This window comes from Acyrthosiphon pisum, chromosome X (genome assembly GCF_005508785.2).
Source record: "Acyrthosiphon pisum isolate AL4f chromosome X, pea_aphid_22Mar2018_4r6ur, whole genome shotgun sequence".
NCBI lineage: Eukaryota > Metazoa > Arthropoda > Insecta > Hemiptera > Aphididae > Acyrthosiphon > Acyrthosiphon pisum.
Genome location: NC_042493.1, coordinates 102996155 through 103000976, shown reverse-complemented (window position 1 = coordinate 103000976; position 4822 = coordinate 102996155). Strand labels below are relative to the sequence as shown.

At 25.6% G+C, this 4822-nt stretch overlaps 1 long non-coding RNA gene across 1 annotated transcript; it reads right to left on the bottom strand.

Moving 5' to 3' along the window:
• Positions 1-6: 6 nt before the first annotated feature.
• On the bottom strand, positions 7-4181 carry LOC107883808. The gene is made up of 3 exons (XR_003838668.1): positions 3683-4181; positions 690-756; positions 7-126 (listed from the first exon to the last, which is right to left on the bottom strand). It is a non-coding gene; the product is annotated as an uncharacterized LOC107883808 (long non-coding RNA).
• Between the last annotated feature and the right edge of the window lie 641 nt (positions 4182-4822).

Genomic DNA, 4822 nt, shown 5'->3' with positions numbered 1-4822 from the left:
TTAACATTGTTTTTTTTTCTTCTGACGAGTGTTCAGAAGCTTCATTATCTATTGGGCTTATGAATTGATCTTCACATGTACTCAATACAGGCACCTCATTGATTGACACTGACAAAGCATTAGGTGCTAATGATTTGAAAAAAAAATTTTAATTTTAATTTATTATATTGATTTTAAATACAATTTTATTATAAAAAAGAAATATAACATCAGAGAAAATTATTTAAAAGGACATTCCAAAGTCATTATCTTGGATTAACTGATTTAAGAGGAAAAATTACTATTTTAAACATGTTTATCTAACAAAAATAATTAAGTTTTATATTTTCCACGGTCATTAAGGATAGATTTTTGAAAATTAATATGGAAATAATTTAAAATATATATATATATATATATATATATATATATATTAGTATAAAGAAAGGAGAATTGTGGTTATGAACTAGTGTTTTTACTGCATGGGTTTGCTTTATTCTAATTTATTAATAAAACTTTCTTTCTTATATTAAATCGTAAAAAGTTTATAATATTGTTCATTTTTTATTTTTAAAAGAAAAAGTTAAAAATTATTACATTATATAGCAAAATAAAACCTTGTATTTACTTAAACTATAATAATAGAATGCTAAATAATAATTAAAAAGTTAATACAAAATAAAATAACAAATAATTAATATTTTTCTTACCATTATCTAAAAATACTGATGGTACAGTGTCAGATTTTAATCTGTTCTTTAGTATTCTTCAGTATTCCTGAAACAATTGAGTTCAAAATACATATTTTAGTAATATAACTAAATAATAGTCTAGTTTGTATAGAGTCTATATACTTAGGATAGTCTAATGACTATTTTTTGTAGAATCTAGAAGGTATAGATCCTTCCATGTCTTTGTAACCAAAATAATGAACTACAGAGTACTGGTTGTGAATAACATAGAATCGAATATTACTCACTACTATAGAACAATTGATAATCCAGCTAATCTTTCCCAACCATTGCAATATTGTTCAGGTGTAAGCTAAGAACAATTATTGATAATTACAATCAATTATTCTCAGTACCTCGTTGGCTGTACAGTATATTATGATACAAAATAAGTTGTGTTCATATATTTATTCGTATGAACAGCCTACAAGATGATTATTTCCTTATAGTAAATATACACACAGGTTTGTTTGGGCGTTATTAGTTGACTATTTTGATTTTATATTTTACAAAATATTGGTTTATATTATGTACGCATTAAGAGGATGTATTGTCTCCATTTTACAAGTGCGTAACATACCAAATTATACGCAAAGCATAACACGTGTAGCTCCGTTACCTTAAAAATCAAGAGTGAATTGACTTCATATAAAATCTAAAGGTAAGATTATTATCTAGACAACCTCACGGGCTTTTTATTATATTTTAATTTTAAAGCGGGCTATGAGTATTTTAAAATTGTAAATTATTTGTGCATTTTAAAGTACTCATAACTCACTTTAAAATCACTTTCATCATAATAAGCCAATTTTCTAGATTTTTAAATAATTGTAAAAACAAAATCTAGTCAAATACAATTTTCATTAATTCACCTTATAAAATTTTGATCCATTGGTAAAACTACATTATTTTCAATTTCAGCATCATTACTTTGAGTAACATAACTCTATATAAAATAAAATACTATTGCAAATGAAAAATTAAATTATACAGATCGAGAAGTATTAATTATAAGGAAATCCATTTCGATCATAAGGTTGGGGAATAGTATTTAAAAATAAAAATCGCTTTTTGCTGGCTTATAGTTATTTTTTAAAAAATGATCACTATACATAGGTAGGTACGTTGCCATTCATGATAACGATCAATTCCTAAAATTTAAGCCATTCTCTTCTCATGTATTCATTCTTGGGAATTCTATAAAACAAATATCAATGAATACAATAAATTGTTAATGTTAGATTAGGAAAATAAACACCAAGTAGAAATTATTAGGCTAAACCGGTTCAAAATTATTTCACAGTAGCTTGCACCAGGATAATGAACCATGTTAATAATATGATTCAAAAATCAATGTGCGTTTTTTTTTTTACAACAGTTTGAGCAAGTAAATTTCTAGAACCAATTGATACTCATTACTAGGGCTCGAATTTATATGTATTTACATAACCAAAGTATGTATTTATACAATAAAAATATGTACTAAAGAATTCAAAATATGTATTATCAAACAAAAAAAAAAAAAATAATATAATTAATAATAATATAATAAAATGTACAGGGTTGCTACTAATTTTTTTCTTAAAAAATGTGAGAATAGTGAGTATTTTTTTCAATTAAGTGAGTAATATTCTAGTAAAGGATGAGTATTATTTTCATATTATAGGTGAGTTTTTTAAACAAAAATATAAAAATAAAATACAACAGTTTAAAATATTTTCAGTTGTTTTTTACTTTTTCAGTTTATTATATACAAGTTATAAATAATACATATAAAATAATTTTGTTTAAATATTAATAATATGTGGTTCTGCCTACAATACCTAAATTATATAACATAAATAAAATTTTATTTAACCAACAAACATAACAACTGTAGAAACTGATATTATAGTTTTATATATATTAATTTTTTGAATGATATTATAATATAGTATAATATAATATAATATACGTATTTGCAATTAAATATTAATAATATGTTTATTATAGATACTAATTAAAGTTTAAAAAATATTTGTTCAACCATTTTCATGAGGTTATGAGTAATATTGTAGTCTGGGAATTTCTTTTCCTAGGGTCGGTGATTTTTATTCCGCAATTCATTTTTTTTTATTTTTAAAATTGGTCTTAAAACATAAATAATTATAAAAATTTCGAATATTTAATTTAAACACTTATTTACATTTAAAGATTTTTAAAAAAGTGAGGAATCAATGAAATAAGTGCGAAAAAGTGAGCACACTCAAATAAAGTGAGAATAGTGAGAAATAGTGAGTGCGTAGCAACCCTGAATGTAATAAAAAATGTATATTTATCTAATTATATTGATTACAAACATGTATTAACATTCATTTTTAAATTTTTGAATCCAAAAGATCGCTGATATTGTTGTAAAATCTTAATAATAATTAATAATAAAGTAATAGAAATAATTAATAATTTAGTAATAAAAAATGCATATTTATCTATAGTTATCTAATTATCTTGATTACAATTAATAATAACATGTACTTTTAAATTTTCGAATTCAAAAGATCGTCGATATAATAATATAAAGTCATGATAACCTTTCAATTATTCTAACTCTGAAGAAAAGACATTAAAACAGTATAATTGTCTAAATATGTGAGAAGAAATTGAATAATTGTGAAATATGTAAAAACATGTATTTATGACAAAATATGTAAAAATATGTAAAATCAAATAGGTATAGCTCGTTTTATCAAATTAACGTTTTACGAATTAAAACTTGCCGAAATTAGTTTACATGTCGCAGAGAAAATATGTATTTACATATAAATCTGAGCCCTACTCATTACTCACCCATGATAAAAAGACTCCTTCACGATTGATATTGTTGTTATTAGATCTATTACCGCACACTATACACTTATGAGTTATATAAAACGTAGTGTTATATATTATTATCAAAAATAAAGTTCAAATAATTAATATAAAAGTGCACCCACCAAGACCAATTTGACGAGTCGGATATTGAAGTTATCCTGTATTGCAAGCAGTTGGAAATTGGAACTTAGAAAAATGAACTCGATCAATGGACTTGGGTAGCCTCGATCACTCAGTCAGTCTTGGAATGTTTACGACACCTGGATTCCAGTTTCCTATAGATGATTGTGTTTTGAGGTGTACGTTTTCTCGTGGTAGTTAATCCAGTCATCCATAGAGTAGTTGAGTGGTTAGGTATCGTGTGTCCGGTGTCATATTTTTCAAAGGTATAGTACGTACTATGCTTTAAGTATAATACATACACAATATGTCTACAGCATTCTCGCCGAGTACTGTACAAAGCACATGAATGAAACCTAGAAAAACATAACTTTTTGATTTCACAGTCAAAAATTTGATGAGATGTTATTTGTATTATTAAAATTGAATGTTTGAAAAGCACCTATTTATTATTTTAGACGGACAAACACACAGTACACACGGTAAAAAAAATATTCTGTCACGAAAACTACGAAAACTAAAGGCAACCGACAAGTGATAAGCGGAACTCCTGTAATCACGGTCTTGGATTATAAATTACTTAAATCAGTAACGAATACATTTGTTCGTTACTGTTACATCGGTACATAGTTACAAATTACTAAATGGTCCCCAACCGTTGGAATCAGTTTACGATTTGCTGATACGATTGATACGATTTGTTTACGATCTGTTGATACGATTTCAGGATTGAATTATACAACAAAAAATACTTAATAATAATATTATGAAAAAAAACCATTTTTCAAAATAATTGATTTAGAATTCTTCATTCTGAGACGACGACGACATTACACATTTACACGAGAAAAAGTACACACGAACAATTATTACGCAGGAATGAATAAATTAGGAAAGTATTTAACGGGAATAAAAAAATCGGGAGGTACGTATTACGTACTTGTATCATTTATATTTTGAATATCATTTTAAATGTATAATACCAAAGGTTAGGTATACATGCAGTCGAGTTAAGCAATGTGAAAACAGTCCGGCTCCCATGTAGCGGTTATTACGGAAAAAAAAAAAAAAAGGTATACATGCAGCCATGCAGGTACCACACAATAATTATAAAGGCGATTTATGACAATTATGTGTAAATA